The sequence below is a fragment of the Hemiscyllium ocellatum genome, chromosome 3, assembly GCF_020745735.1.
Source record: "Hemiscyllium ocellatum isolate sHemOce1 chromosome 3, sHemOce1.pat.X.cur, whole genome shotgun sequence".
Taxonomy (NCBI): domain Eukaryota; kingdom Metazoa; phylum Chordata; class Chondrichthyes; order Orectolobiformes; family Hemiscylliidae; genus Hemiscyllium; species Hemiscyllium ocellatum.
This window is the reverse complement of record NC_083403.1, coordinates 90,736,689-90,751,634: the sequence shown is the minus strand read 5'-3', so window position 1 is coordinate 90,751,634 and position 14,946 is coordinate 90,736,689. Positions and strand designations below refer to the sequence as shown.

Genomic DNA, 14,946 nt, shown 5'->3' with positions numbered 1-14,946 from the left:
CTGCCTGACGTTTCTCTCTGAAATTTCTCCTGCCTATAAAAACCTGTGTTTGAATTTACCTTTTGCCAGAGGGTGTCTTTATGGGATGTTGTGGGAATTGGAGCAGCTCCTTAGTTAAGTTGCAGTATTGAGTCATTGAGTTTTCATATAGTTGTTATTCTAAATTCTGTTTTCTTTTGTTCATGTTTCAGTTGTAGTGTTTAAATAAATTCTGTTTTGTGTAAAGCCAAGTGGTTTGACCAGCTGCATCACATCTGGAATATCCACCTCACATCTGTCTTTAAAATAAAAAAAAGTTAGGGTATAGGCTACCTTCTTGAAATATTTTGAGGGGGTGTGATCTGGTCCATAACAATGAATGGAGGTGGATTTTCCCTGACAACAGGGGTGACTGTGAGACCGAAGCTGTCACCTTTAGTGGCTGCAATAGCCTCAGTCCTCCAACTTGTTTGTGCAGAGCTGGATGAATATGTTGTTGATACATTCCTCATCATTGCAGAGACACTTAGAGTCATGGCACACAGTATGGGAGTTGTTGTTTCTGTATTCCCCTGGGAGCATTCTATTGTATCACCTTACGAGGGTGGTTCTGCAGTCACTATAGCCTCAGATACTGTGCTGCATTTCATGTTGCCATGTGTTCAGATGTAACAAAGAATGAATGATGATCATGGCTCCAAGTCTGATGTTTGCTTGCCTACTGGTGGATTTTATTGCTACATTAATAACCAATGTAGTGTTCCTTGTTCACTTCTGTTGCTAAAAGGTACAGAGTATTCTTGTTTTATTTGTTCATATGAGGCCATACATAATTACCCAGAGATCAATTAAGAGTCAACCACATTGTAGGGGGTTTGGAGTCATATGTAACGTAGACATATAGAAACCTGGAGCAGAAGTAGGCCATTCAGCCCTTTGAGCCTGCACTGTCTTTCAATATGATCATAGCTGATGCCTTTAATTTTAGAAAACCATTATGTATCCCTTTCTTGAATACACTCAGTATCCCAGTCTCAACAGGTTGACTATCCCCTGAATGAAGAAAGTTTTCCTCATCTCAATCTGCCTATATCCTGAGGTTGAAACCCTTGGTTCTAGACTCCCCAGACAGTGCAAACATCTTTCCTGCATCCAGTCTGATCCCTGTTAGAATTTTGTATATTTCAATCAGATCTCCCTTCAGCTTTTTAAGATCTAGTGAATACAGGCACAGTCAAACTAATCCCTCGTAATGGGATACTCCTGTCACTTCTAGCATCAGCTTAGCGAACCTTCATTGTACTCCATCTTTGGCAGGGAGTAGGGAGAGCAATACCATTCTTAATACTCCAGGTCTGACTTACCAAGGCCCTGTACAACTGCAGTAAGACATTCCGAATTCTAAACTCAAATCCTCTTGCAATGAAGGCAGTGAATTGCTGTGGCTTTGGAGTCATGCACACAACAATGTAAGGATGACAGGGTGGCACAGTGGTTAGCATTGCTGCCTCACAGGGCCAGGGACCTGGGTTCAATTCCCGCCTCAGGCGACTGACTGTGTAGAGTTTGCACGTCCTCCCCGTGTCTGCGTGGGTTTCCTCCGGGTGCTCCGGTTTCCTCCCACAGTCCAAAGATGTGCGGGTCAGGTGAATTGGCCATGCTAAATTGCCCGTAGTGTTAGGTAAGGGGTATATGTAGGGGCTTCGGCGAGTCAGTGTGGACTTGTTGGGCCGAAGAGCCTGTTTCCACACTGTAAGTAATCTAATCTAATCTAATTTCCTTCCCTGAAGGACATTAGTGAAGTATGTGGGTTTTTATGACAATTAACAATGATTTCATGGTCATCAGTAAATACTTAAATCCAGAGTTTTTTATTTGATTTCAAATTCTACCATCTGCTATGGCATCATTAGCTGAGTTTCCCAACTAGTAGTCCAGCAAAATACAATTGGGCCATTGCCTCCCCTTCAGTTAATCTTTTTTTAATTGCACAATACTCAGTCTACAATAGACTGTTCTCTAGTTAGCTGCTCAACATACTGTTCTAAAAGTCCAAGTCATATAAACTGCAAGAAATCTTACTCCTTTATTACTGTTGATTTGATTGTCCAGTATATATGTGGATTAAAGTTACTCATGATCACCTTTGTTGCGTGAGTCTGTAATTTCCCATTAAGGCCTTCTCTTGCCTTTGGACAACTTCACACACCAACATTTTCTGCACCTTGCGGTTTCTTATCTTCATGCTTACAGACTCCATAGTTTTTCAGCCTTCCTTTCTATTGTATTAATTCTTCCTTTGCTGATAAACCGCCCCACATTCCTTTCATATTTGTATGCCATTCCTACATATTGAATATCCCTAAATGTTCAGTCCCCATCCTTGTTCACTCTTCAGCCTTGTTCCCTGTAACTGCAACAATTACATAATTATTTGTGTCTGTTTGCATTGTTAGTTCACTTACTTACTGTGAATGCTCCATGCATTATAAGGCTGGTACTTTTAAATCTTATTTATCACCTTATTTTGCACTATGGCCCTAATTGTTTATTGCCCTTGCTTTTTCTGTTTTTACTTTTGCTTCTTAATTTTCTGTATTTCATTTCTATCCTTGATAAACCCCCCCCCCCTCCTTCACTGTGCCCCTGCTCAGCTTCCCATCTCCCTGCCATTCTAGCTTAAAACCCCCTGACAGCATTGGCAAACAGTCACACTGTTATCCCCCTCCCAAATGTGATCCAATACAGGGGTGTAATTTTATAGACCTGATATACAAACATTTCCAGTACTGACAAACTATTACTTTTCATTGTCCTGCATTATGTTTAAACTTGCATATCAATCAACTTACGAATTGACTCCAGAGCAAAACCCATTCACAAACCAGGGACTGCTCATACTGATTAAGCTAGGGAACTTTCACATTCCAGTAACACCCACTACAATCCAATCTTGAACTCTCTACCTTATTTTGTTTATCCTATTGGGCTGCAGCAATTTGATTAGTTGAGCAAGTAGAAATACTCACCTGACCCTACTCCAAAAGCTTTCTAATTAGAGCTGCTTGAAGACACACCCACCGCCAACAATACAACTGCCTGATTTAACCACTTTCCAATTATGCTGCTTCATATCAAGTTACTTCCAGTTGACTGCCATACTCTCTTTTCAGTCCAGACTCGGTCATGATGGTACATTTTCTCTCCTAAAGGACATTACTAACCACTAATATTTCATGGCATTAACAATGGTCACTATGTTGACTGAAACAGTTCCTAGAACACACAAATCTTTCACTAACCTCTTTATTTTAGCTTAGCTGGTGAGAGGTCCAGAGTCGACATCAAAGTAATAGTCAAGCTCTCACTTGATGGACCTCTGTGTACAGTATATCATAAAAGCAGTACCGTTTATAGCCCTCATATCTCTCAACCCATACTTTTCACGAGTCATAAATAAATAAGCAGTGCAGTTACCAATGCTCCATTGAATAGACGAAGCAGCCCAAGGCACACCTGCAGCTTCAGCATATGCACTCAGACACACATTTTAAAATTGATGATACATCGTTGTTTCAGCAAAACTTTTAACTATTGCTTTCCCAATACTCTATTAGTTATTAGACCAGCTTTAGATCCCAGATTTTTATTGAATTCAAACTTTACCATCTGCCATTGTGGGATTCAAATCCATACCATAGTAACCCAATGACGCTACTGCTTTGCCACTGCCTTCCATCTTGAGAACATCAAAAGATGTAATGGCCAGATTTCCATCTAATCTTCTAGTATGGAAACACCCCTAACATATCCTTTTGCAGCTCAGTGTCCATTTTTGTTTGAGAATAATCTTGTGAAAAGCTTGGCACATTTTAGTCACTAAAAGGTGCTATTGAAATGCAAGTGGTTGTTGCAATTGACAACAGAGAGACATTTCACAACCTAAAACCTGTTAATCATTAGTGTTGGATTGCTGTGAGGTAAGAACATGCTTCCCTCCCCATGCCTTCAGATAAGTACACCTAGTGTTCTTTTTCCAAACAAGTTGTATGATTTTTTTCAGCCTGGGCTCAAATATTTCTTATGTTGCAATATATTTCTCATTTTGGGGTTGAACAAAACCTGCTAATATGAGCAGCATTTTGTTGGAAGTTATCTAGATCTCTGTGCATGTGATTATCTTTTCAAATTAGGGTGGCACAGTGGCTCAGTGGTTAGCTGTGCTGCCTCATAGAACGAGGGGCCTGTGTTCAATTACACCTTTGGGCGACTATCTGTGTGGAATTTACACATTCTCACTGTGTCTGCTTGGATTTCCTCAGGGTGCACTGGTTTCCTTCTACAGTGCAGGTTAGGTGGATTGGCTATGCTAAATTGATTATAGTATCCAGGGATATGCAGGTTAGTTGGATTAGCTATGAAAAATGTGGGGTATGGGGATAGGTCTAGGTGGAATGATTGTCTGAGGGTTGGTGTGGACTTGATAGGCCAAATGTTTCCACACTGTAGGGATTCTACAAAAGCCTCATTAATCCCTTTAAAATGATGTTCAACTGCAATCATTCAGCCAGTTTATGTCAATTTTGTTACATTAATTTTATTTGCATTTAAGCTTTGTTTTTATTCATTTTGTTAAGTTTCATTTCCCTTTCCTCACTTGAACCCTTTTGTGTTGCTCACATGTGTGTTAATTTTCCTGTTTGTATTGTTTTTATTTTCTTTTACCTTTGCCCTTCTCCGTTGTTTTGTGTTTTAGTTCATCCTGCGTTCGTGATCTTCTGTGTCTCAGCTGTGTGAATGGGGAGAATGAGGATGAACAGAAACCTAAACCTAAGCCTGTGAAACCCAAAAACCTGCCAAACCAACAAACAATTGTTGCAGACCCAGGGCCACTGCCTAAGGAGGCACATGATCTCTCCACATAGAAGAGTTGGTTCCTGGTATACTCTTTAGAGAGAGTTAGAACTATAGTCAGCATGACAATACATGCAGTGATGCATTTTCACAAAAGAGTAAACAAGAATTAATTAAAAGACAACATAAAGTACCAAAACTATTTTGAAAAAAGTCATTGTATCTACAGTTTTGTATTGAAATTTAAATTGTGTAATAAAAAATAATTTTCATCAAAAAATTCTGAACGTTTGTTCATGTGACAAATTTGAGGCTAATGAGGCACTGTCATCTGCTAAGGATCTCTAACAATGCCCTGTGCACAACTAAATGATTTTTGAGATAATGATATTATCATGATATCACCTCCATCTCTTGCTAGAAAATTGTGCCTGTTTATTAACAATCCAGTTGAGCAAATCACACTGCAAGTGCAGAAATGAGAGAGTACAGAATAGAGCTAAAGGCTGAGTTTTTGAAAAGCTATTCAGAAGTTTTGAGTCATTTGTTAGGGAACACTATTCCTAAATAAAACTAAATCTCCCAAATGCAGCAAGTATCCTTTCAAACAGTGTTAATGCTTTCCTTCAAGCAAACATGTTTTAGATTATCTTTCCAGAAGTCTTCCCAAAGTATATTAATGTGATTTTTTTTTTAAAGACTCACTTTTAGGTAGCAAACGGCTCAATGGATAGTACTGCTGACTCACAAAGCTGCGGTTTGATTCCAACCCTTGGTGACTGTCTTTGTGAAGTTGTACCTTCTTGGTTCTGCCAGGTGCTGTGGTTTCCTCCTAATTCCAGAGGTGTGTAGATTAAGTGGATTGGCCATGCTGAATTACCCATTAACATCCAGGGATGAGATTAGATTCCCTGCAGTGTGGAAACAGGTCCTTCGGCCCAACCAGTCCACACCGATGCTCCAAAGAGTAAACCACCCCAACCCTCTGACTAACACTATGGACAATTTAACATGGCCAATTCACCTGACCTGATGTACAAGCTAGATGGATTAACCATGATAAATACGGAATTACAGGAATAAGTGGGGGTGAGATGCTCTTCCAATGAACCAATTGGCCTCTTTCTGCAATGTAGGGATTCTATGATTCCATGTTTTAAAGAAGATTGTAATGGCTTATTTTTCACTGTTACTTGGAAATTCACTTTTCCACATCTAATATTGTAGAGAAATTTCACTTTTAAATGTAGTTTACATTGCAATTTTGCCTTTGCAATGGAACGCACAATCCCTAGCCAAGTAAAATAGTTTTGCAATGCATTGCCATTGCAGTCTGAGTGCCTTTTAATTCACAGTTCACATCAATCATTTGAAATTCAACTCATTTAAGAGATCCTCCAGAATTTATTTTGGTAAACTTTTAGCTTTTCTCACCTACACAGATTAACATTTTGAGCTTTCTCCCGTTATACATCATGAAAAAGTCTCAAGTGAATTAAAGGTACTTTATTTAATCTGTTTATTTTGGTCAGTTTTTCTGTTCTGTTAGGAAAGAAGCTTTTAGCATTGAAAAGTGGATCATGTTCTATTATAGGTACTTGTGTCAGCACCAGGTTTAGCAATGTTAGAGTCTGAGTAAAGTTAGATTCAACCATCATGCCTCTTAATTCAGCTATGTGACGTTGGTGACCCACTCCTGTGTCCCAATCCTGTGGCCTTTTTACTCCACTCGAATTTTTTCTTGTACAAAATCTTCCATTTTACATTTACACTGATTAAAATGAAGGATTTAAAATAAAAACAAATCTAATAGATTAGATTCGGATACTTACAACGTGGAAACAGATCCTTCACTCCAACAAGTCCACACCGACCTGCCGAAGCGCAACCCACCCAGACCCATTCCCCTACATTTACCCCTTCACCTAACACTATGGGCAATTTAGCATGGCCAATTCACCTAACCTGCACATTTTTGGAGGAAATCGGTGCAAACTCCACACAGAGAGCTGCCTCAGGTGGGAATTGAACCCGGGTCTCTGGCGCTGTGAGGCAGCAGTGCTAACCACTGTGCTAATAATAAATAGGAAGCTCTAAGTTATGTTTTCGTATTATTTCACCAACTCTGTTGAAGCAGTGACGGAAAAATCTTGTGCAGTAGTTCCAATAAATGCAATGGGACCATGATTTCAGACTTGCTGATCTGGATCCACCTAGCCTAAGCAAAGAATTCACCCTTTTTCTACCAAAAAGATGTGAATATATTAATTATATTTTCAATGTAAATTTTATTTTAAGCAGAAGTGCAGTTTGACAAAAAATAAATGCTGCAGATCCTGGAAATCTAAAATAAAAACAGATGCATTGGAAATACTCAGCAGGTCAAGCAGTATCTGTCAAGACAAATTACTAACTCTGATGAAACACAAGCATTAACTTTCTTTCCTTCCACAAATGCTGGCTGAACTGCAAAGAATATCCAGCATTCGTGATGTCTGACAATCTTTTGTTAAAAGCATCTGATATGGTATATCAAACTCCTGGAATTTCTTGTCTCTTCTTCTGTAACACCACTCTTATTGTCCCTACACCCCAGAGACTGCAGCACTTGAAGAAGGTGGCTCAATATCGCCACCTTAGTGGTAATTAAGGATGGTAATTAATGTTAGTCCAGCGGCCAGCATCTGCATTCCATGAATGATTTGAAGAAATACTAAGTAGAACTTGTTTTCAACAGGTGTCATCAGATAAGCAATCTTTTAGCCTGTCTGGAAACATAACAAATACACCTTGCATTCGCTAAATTAGAAAGTCCTAATCCTTTTTTTGTTTAGGGATTGAAACAATGAGGAAAGATTGCTGATTAATTAATAGGGTCACGGAACAGACAGGTAGGCAATAAAGGATTTGAAACAGAAATTCAAGTAAGAGGATGGAAAAATTAATTTGAAATTGAGAAAGATATTCAACTGAACTAGGTTTGTTAATTTTAGGAGATGTAGGTGTCAAGGCATTTATTACCTATCCCTTATTGTCCTTGATTTGAGTGTCTGCTTAGGCCATTTCAGAGGACAGTAAAAGGTTAATCACATTTCTGTGGTTTGGAATTGATTGTGGGCCAGATCAGATTTCTTTCCCTAAAAGATATTGTAAACCAGATGGGTTTTTAGCGATAATTCATTATAGTTATCACTGCTGAGACAAGATTACCATTCCCTATTTTCTTCAGTGTAATTGAGTTGAAATTTCGCTGGCTGCTGTGGGAATCTTTGAACATATGTTCTCAGTGTGTTAGTCTGATTGTCTGAGTTACTCATTCAGTGTCTAACGCCACTATGCCACCACCTCACCCTTGTCAATGATTTTCAGTGTTTGTCAATTATTTTGATGTGAGTATGTGAACACATTATTAATTGAAGTAAATAAATCTAATCCTACGTGTTGCAGGCAACACTAAGCTGGATAGCAATGTGTGCTGTGAGGAGGAGCAGCATAACTTGGACAAGCTGGCTGAGTGCACATACAAATACAATTTAATGTGGATAAGTATGAGGTTATCTGTTTTGGTGTCAAAAACAGGAAGGCAGATTTTTTTTTTCCTTTCTTTTCTTTTTATTTGATGTCTGACCATCCTGTTCTTTGTTTTTTCTCTTTCTTTTGCCCCTACAAACGGTACTGCTTATTTCTTTTCCCCCAACACCCATGTTGTGTGTGTGCAGGTGTGAGAAACAGTGAAAGACACATGGTGCACAAATCTTTATTCAGTTTCCACCACCAGGAAGAAAGGAAACAGGAAGGCAGATTATTATCTGAATTGTGGCAATTTAGGAAAAGGTGATGTACAATGAGACCTGGGTGCCATGATAGAATAGTCAGAAGGTGAGCATGCGGGTGTAGCAGGCAGTGAGGAAAGCTAATAGCTTGCTGTTCTTCACAGTGAGGGGATTTGAGTACAGAATAGGGACATCTTGCTGCAGTTACACAGGGCCTTGATAAGGCCACACCTTGTATATGTGTGCAGTTTTGCTGTCCCAGTCTGAGGAAGGACATTCTTCTCGTTGAGGAAGTCCAGGGAAGTTTTCACCAGGTTGATTGCCTGGATGGTAGGACTGATAAAATAAAGAAAGACTGAATCGATTGTATTTAGAAGAATGAGGGGGGGACATCATAGAAATATATGATCTTAGAGTTCAGGTGCATAGTTCTCTGAAAGTGGAGACACAGGTAGATAGGACAGTGAAGGAGAATTTTGGCACACTGGCCTTCATTCACACATTCCAGTTTGTTTACATTCTTCCTACATTGTGGTACTCAGAACTGTGTGCAATAGTCCAGATGTGGCCTAACCAGTGTCCTATACCAATTCATTATAAGTTTGAATTGCCCAACCTAAGCGGTTTGCCTGCCTCTTGGAACAAAGTGTCCAGGTAATCTTTCCTCTGACTAATGCAATACAATGTCTACAGCTCAGACTCAAGCTCCTCAACTCCAATCTAAAGTCAGTAAGTTGATCACTGTGGGTGGCTTTGGTCTCTAGCAGCACTGACATACTGCGACTGTTACCTCTTGTCCATCTGTGTCATAGGGCATTGAAAACTCACTAGGGTTTATGAAGAGAAACCCTCCATGAATTCTGCCAAAAATGACACACTTCCAATTTCTGGTAGGAACCTAGGGCTTCCTATTATCTTGCACTGTAATATTGATACCCAGTGTGGAGAACTCCAGAGAAAGATGCTGCATGTATTGTCCCAAATTGTGTGGAATTAAACACCTCAATTCAATTCTTGCTCAAAGTTGAGAAAGCTGCTCCTACTTTTATTAGAAAAAAAGTCAACGCATGTCAACTGGAGGAAAGAAAACTCAACCAGGATTCTCGGTCCTTATTACTATTGGGTTATCAGTGTTTCCAAGGAAAGTTAAAACCTAGGAGCTGGATAATTGGATCATTCAAAAGCTCCTTTTGTTATAACCTGAGGTGGATATGCTGAGAGGAGGATGCTAAAAGGCTGCAAAATGACTTGGACAAGCTGGCTGAGTGCAAATGCAAGTGCAATTTAATGCAGATAAATGAGATTTTATCTGCTTTGGTGTCAAAAACAGGAAGGCAGATTATTATCTGAATTGTCATGATTTTGAAATGCCAGTGTTGGACTTAAGTTAAAAATCACACGACACCAGGTTATAGTCCAACAGGTTTATTTAGAAGCACTAGCTTTTGGACCGATGTGTTAATGACAATGACCTCTGATGGAGACTGTATTTCTGTGGATATTGTAAAAGCGTGGGCATTGTCCTGTTGCTTACAGCTTTCATTGTTGAATAGCTTACTGAAGAAATGGTCTGGGCTTACACATTGAGAATTAGGTAAATTGTCAGTACCTTGTCAATATTCATGATATTATTGTAGCAGATGCCAAAGCTGTAGAAAAATGAGAAGCAAATCACCAATTTTAGAAAACAAAAGTTGTGATTCATTTTGTAACTGGACCATGAAATTCTGTAGATGGTCGATACTCATCTGCAGCATGAGTCTATTGAATTTGTCGCAATGAATGAAATTCCTGTTATAAAGAAAGTGTCATTTTTTCAGTATCAAGTTTCTATCATTCTTTCTAAGCAAACGGTCAATATTTAATATTTGTGCTCACTTTGATTATTTTAATGGTAATTACAAATCCTGTTTTAATGTATTTAGTAACATGATTATTAACCCTGATTGGGTTAGACGACTTGAAAAAGCTTCACATTTTAAGCAATTCTCCATCTCTCATCTAAATACATTGGTCATTTTATTTTTATTCGTTCAGGGGATATGGGCATCGCTGGATAGGTCAACATTTATTGCCCATCATTAATTACCTGGAGGTTAGTTAAGAGTCAATCACATTGTTATAGACCTGGAGTCACATAAAGGTCAGACTAGGTAAGGATAGCAGTTTCCTTCCCTAAAGGGCATTAGTGAGCCAGATGTGTTTTTGGCACTTGGCAATGGTTTCATGGTCATCATTAGATTCTTAGTTGCAGATTTTTTTTATTTAATTCAAATTCCACCATCTGCAATGGTAGAATTCAGGCATGCGTCCCCACAACATTACTGGCTCTTTGGCATAATAGCCTTGCAATAATGCCATTGGCCATTGCATGCCCTGAGTAAGTACCAATGTAAGTAGCATGCAACCATCATATTGCTTGAATGTTCACAGCAGTCACTGTGCTATTGAATAGCTGCACTCTTGGAAAGGGTTCACAAAATCCTGGGAATATAGAACTACTTAAAGCTGATCTGCAGTGCAGTCTGGCTGAAGCAGGTCATCAAAGTGATAGGTAAGTGAATTTAGCTTGAAGAACAATCTGCAGTAGATGCTGCACTGGATGCCTTATGAAAAGAGATGTGGAGGAGAAGAGATGTAATCCATGTAAGTGGCCATAGAAATAGCAGATGTATTGGTGATCATTTTCTCAGCATTCTGTAAACTGTGGAAAAATTCCAATGGGCTGGAGGGAAGCTAAGGAACCCTGACTCCTTAAAATAGGTGGGAGAGAGAGCATGGGGAATTATTGACCAGTTAACCTGGCATCTGTGGTGGGGAAAATGCTGGAGTCAATTATTAAGGATGTAATAAGCATTTAGAAAATGATGACAGAATCCTGATGATCAGCTTATGCCTGAAACATTGATTCTCCTGCTCCTCAGATGCTGCCTGACCTGTTGTGCTTTTCTAGCACCACACTCACTGTATCAGAGGTAATGTTTTGATGGGGATATTGAACTGGTTGGCAGACAAGAAGCAGAGAATTGGAAGAAACAGGTCCTTTTCAGGGTGACAGGCAGTGATGAATGGGGTGTTGTAGGGTTCAATCCTACACCCCAGCTGTTCACATTAGATGAAGGAATTGAATTTGCAGATGACACTAAGCTGGATGGCAGTGTGTGCTGTGAGGAGACTGCTAAGAGGCTGAAGGGTAACATGGACAAATTGGCTGAGTGGACAAATACTTGGCAAATTCAATATAATGTGGATAAATTGACTTTAGTGCCAAAAGCTTGAAGGCAGATTATTATCTGAATTGTGGCAGTTTAGGAAAAGATGAGGTGTCATGGTGGAATAATTACTGAAGGTTGGCATGCAAGTACAGCAGGCGGTGAGGAAATCTTATGAGATGCTGGCCTTCATAGTGAGAGAGTTTAAATATCAGAGTAAGGATATCTTGCTGCAGATATGCAGGACCTTAGTGAGGCCCCAACTTGAGTGTTGTGTGCAATCAGCAGAAGGCTTCGTTGCTCATGTTTGTTCTGATGCGCTGGGACCTCACAAGATCTGAAGACAATGTTGAAGACTCCCACAGCATTTTCCTTCCAACAGTATACCCTGTCGTGCTAGTTGGATAAGACATATCCAGGCATGGTGTTGGTGGTGCTGAGACATTATGTGTAAGATATTATTCTATGAGAATGACTATGTCAGACTGCTGTTTGACTGGTCTATCAAACAGGTTTCCCAATTTTGTCACTTCTCCCTGGATGTTAGTGAGGAGGAGCTGTTTTTATCATTGTTATTTCAAGTGCCTTGATCGATAGTAGGTGATTCATCCAGTTTCCATTCTTTTTTTTCATTTCAAGTGATTGTTACAACTGAGTGTCTTGCCCAGGTTCAGAGTTAGCCACATTACTGGGTCTGGATTGCATGTAGGCCAGACCAAATAAGGACAGAAGATTTCCTTCCTTGAAGCAGATGGGTTTTAATGATTAATGACAATCATGTTAAGGTCAGCTGTATACTAGCTTTTAATTCCAGATTTATTCATTGAATTAAAATTTCATGATTGGTTGTGGAGGTATTTGAATCCATGGTCCCTCAAGACTTTTTGAAAATTATCTGTCCAGTGACATTGCTGCAAAGCCGCTGCCTTTTCCAAATATGTTGATAATGCTCTGTAACTGGTTTAAAATACTTCTTTAAAGCAAAATTGATGAGTATATACCTGTCAGGCAAGTCGAGAGAGGGAGCCATAGTTTATTGAAGAAGTTGAAGCTCTTGTCAAGAGGAAGAAGAAGGCCTATGTGAAGATGAGTCATGAAGGCTCAGTTAGGGCACTTGACAGTTATAAGTTAGCCAGAAAAGATGTAAAAAGAGGACTAAGTAGAGCTAGGAGGGGACATTAAATTATGTTGGCGGACAGGATCAAGGAAAACCCTAAGGCCTTCTGTAAGTATATCAGGAATAAAAGAATGACTAGAGTAAGATTAGAGCCAATTAAAGATAGTAGTGGGAAGTTGTGTGTGGAATCTGAGGACATGGGGAAGCCCTTAATGAATACTTTTTGTCAGTATCCACATTGAAAAAGGGCAATATTAGTGAGCATGCGGAAATACAAGCTGCTAGATTAGATGGGGTTGAAAAGAGGAGGTTTTAGCAATTTTGGACGATCTGAAAATAGATAAAAGCACTGGTCCAGATGTGATGTATCCTCAGATTCTCTGGGAAGCCAGGGAGGAGATTGTGAAACCTCTGGCTTTGATCTTTATGTCATTATTGTCGAAAGGAATAGTGCCAGAAGACGAGGATAGCAAATGTTGTTCCCTTGTTTATGAAGGGGAGCCAGGACAACCCTGGTAATTAGAGGCCAGTGAGCCTTCCTTTGATTTTGGGTAAGATGTTGGGAAAGGTTATAAGAGATAGGATTTATAATAATCAGGAAAGGAGTACTTTGATTAGAGATAGTCAACATGGTTTTGTGAAGGGTAGGTCATGCCTCACTAACCTTATTGAGTTCTTCAAGAAGGTGACAAAACAGGTGGATGAAGGTAAAGTGGTTGATGTGGCATATATGGATTTCAGTAAGGTGTTTGATAAGGTTCCACGTGGTAGGCTATTGCACAAAATACAGAGTTTCGGGATTGAAGGTGATTTAGCGGTTTGGATCAGAAATTGGCTAGCTGAAAGAAGACAGAGTGTGGTGGTTGATGAAAACATTCATCCTGGGTCTCAGTTACCAGTGGTGTGCTGCAAGGATCTGTTTTGGGGTCACTGCTGTTTGCCATTTTTATGCATGATCTGGATATGGGCATAGAAGGATGGGATAGTAAATTTCCGAATGACACTGAGGTCAGTAGAATTGCAGATAGTGTCGAAGGATGTTGTGGGTTACAGAGGACATAGATAAGATGCAGAGCTGGGCTGAGAAGTGGCAAATGGAGTTTAATGTGGAAAAGTGTGAGGTAGTTCACTTCAGAAGAAGTAGCAAAATTGCAGATAAATGGGTGAATGGTAAAACTTTTGGCAGTGTAGATGAACAGAGAGATCTCGGTGTCCAGGTGCATAAATCCCAGCAAGTTACCACCCAGATTGATAGGTTTGTTCAGAAAGCGTACAGTGTGTTGGCACTTATTGGTAAGGGGATTGAGTTTCGGAGCCACGAGGTCATGCTTCAGCTGTACAAGACACGAGTACGTCCACACCTGGAATATTGTGTACAGATCTGGTCAACACATTTAGGGCAGCATGGTGACTCAGTAGTTAGCATTGCTGCCTCACAGCGCCAGGGTCCCAGGTGCGATTCCAGCCTCAGACAACTGTCTGTGTGGAGTTTGCACATTCTCCCTTTGTCTGCGTGGGTTTCTTCCAGGTGCTTCGGTTTCCTCCCACAGTCCAAAGATGTGCATGTCAGGTGAATTGGCTATCCTAAATTACCCATAGTGTTAAGTGCATTAGTCAGAGGGAAATGGGTGAGTTACTCTTTGGAGAGTCGGTGTGGACTGGTTGGGCTGAAGGGCCTGTTTCCACACTGTAAGGAATCTAATCTAATCTAATTTAATTACAGGAAGGATGTGAAAGTTTTGGAAAGGGCTCAGAGGAGATTTTCTAGGACATTGCCTGGTATGGAAGGAAGGTTTTACGAGGAAAGGCTGAGGGAACTGAAGCTGTTTTCATCGGAGAGAAGAAGTTTGAGACTTGACTTAATAGAGACATATAAGATAACCAGAGAGTTAGATAGGGTGGACAGTAAGAGCCTTTCTCCTCAGATGGTGAAGGCTAACACGAGGGGACATAGCTGTAAATTGAGAGGTGATAGATTTAGGACAGATATCGGGAGTAGTTTCTTTAGTAG

At 40.0% G+C, this 14,946-nt stretch overlaps 1 protein-coding gene across 1 annotated transcript in view; it reads left to right on the top strand.

Moving 5' to 3' along the window:
• LOC132833499 (regulating synaptic membrane exocytosis protein 1-like) overlaps window positions 1–14,946 on the top strand; it is a 786,224-nt gene that overhangs the window by 645,670 nt on the left and 125,608 nt on the right. The gene's annotated exons all lie outside the window — the stretch shown is intronic.